This window comes from Lipotes vexillifer, unplaced genomic scaffold (assembly GCF_000442215.2).
Source record: "Lipotes vexillifer unplaced genomic scaffold, Lipotes_vexillifer_v1.1 scaffold127, whole genome shotgun sequence".
NCBI lineage: Eukaryota > Metazoa > Chordata > Mammalia > Artiodactyla > Lipotidae > Lipotes > Lipotes vexillifer.
In genome coordinates this window covers 769,822-771,516 of record NW_006795282.1, presented here as the reverse complement: position 1 = coordinate 771,516, position 1,695 = coordinate 769,822, and the positions used below count along the sequence as shown (strand labels likewise).

At 48.5% G+C, this 1,695-nt stretch overlaps 1 pseudogene; it reads left to right on the top strand.

The window, feature by feature from the left end:
- Positions 1 to 262: 262 nt before the first annotated feature.
- Positions 263 to 1,471, top strand: LOC103070512 (mesoderm-specific transcript homolog protein-like; annotated as a pseudogene).
- The last annotated feature ends 224 nt before the right edge of the window (positions 1,472 to 1,695 follow it).

The window sequence follows — 1,695 nt, the reverse complement described above, 5'->3', positions numbered from 1 at the left end:
ACAACTGACACTGCAGAAATAAAAAAAATCATGAGGGATTACTACAAGCAACTATATGCCAATAAAATGGACAACCTGGAAGAAATGGACAAATTCTTAGAAATGCACAACCTGCCGAGACTGAACCAGGAAGAAATAGAAAATATGAACCGACCAATCACAAGCACTGAAATTGAAACTGTGATTAAAAATCTTCCAACAGGCATGCGCAACCGGGTCCCCAAACATGGAGTCTTGTAGCCCAGGTCTTACCTGAATCAGGATGAGGGAGCGGTGGGTCCAGGTGGGACTGTTGGCTGTGCCCCTGCTTGTGGCCTATCTGCACATCCCATCCCCCTAGCTTTCCCCTGCTCTTCACTCATGGAAGTCATCAGGAAAATTTTTTACCTACAAGGGACTGTGTATCTTCTACCAAGACTCTATGGGTGTTGGAAGTCCAGAGATAGTTGTGCTTTTACATGGCTTTCCAACGTCCAGCTATGACTGGTACAAGTTTTGGGAAGGTGTGACCCTCAGGTTTCATTGAGTGATTGCCCTTGATTTCCTAGGCTTTGGCTTCAGTGACAAACCGAGACCACATCACTGTTCCATATTCGAGCAGGCCAGCATCGTGGAGGCTCTTTTGCAGCATCTGGGGCTCCAGAACCATAGGATCAACGTGTTGTCTCACAACTATGGGGATATCGTTGCTCAGGAGCTGCTCTATAGGTTCAAGCAGAATCGATCTGGTCGTCTTACCATCAAGAGTCTCTCTCTGTCAAATGGAGGCATATTTCCTGAGACTCACCGTCCTCTCCTTCTCCAAAAGCTTCTCAAAGCTGGAGGCATGCTGTCACCCATCCTCACATGACTGATGAACTTCTTCGTATTCTCTCGAGGTCTCACCCCGGTCTTTGGGCCATACACCCGACCCTCTGAGAGTGAACTGTGGGACATGTGGGCAGGGATACGCAACAATGACGGGAACTTGGTTATCGACAGTCTCTTGCAGTACATCAATCAAACTAAGAAGTTTAGAAGATGCTGGGTGGGAGCTCTTGCCTCTGTATCTATTCCCATTCTTTTTTTTTTTTTCTTTTTTCTTTTTTCTGCGGTATGCAGGCCTCTCACTGTTGTGGCCTCTCACATTGCGGAGCACAGGCTCCGGACGCGCAGGCTCAGCAGCCATGGCTCATGGGCCCAGCCGCTCCACGGCATGTGGGATCCTCCCGGACCGGGGCACGAACCCGTGTCCCCTACATCGGCAGGCGGACTCTCAACCACTGCGCCACCAGGGAAGCCCTATTCCCATTCATTTTATCTATGGGCCACTGGATCCAGTGAATCCCTATCCAGAGTTTTTGGAGCTGTACAGGAAAACACTGCCGCAGTCCACAGTGTCGATTCTGGATGACCACATTAGCCACTATGACAGCTAGAGGATCCCATGGGCTTCTTAAATGCATATATGGGCTTCATCAACTCCTTCTAAGCTGGAAAGAGTAGCTTCCCTGTATTACCTCCCCTATTCCCTTATCTGTTGTGTATTCCACTCAGCAAGAAAAGCCCAAAACAAGTCCTGGCCACCAAACACTATTCTCTCACAAAAGTCCACCTGACTCACACTGGTGAACAGCATATAGTAAAAAGCCAGCAGAAGCTCTAAGGGTGACCTAATAGTCCACCTCCCATTCCTTTGACATCTGATCAAGTGTA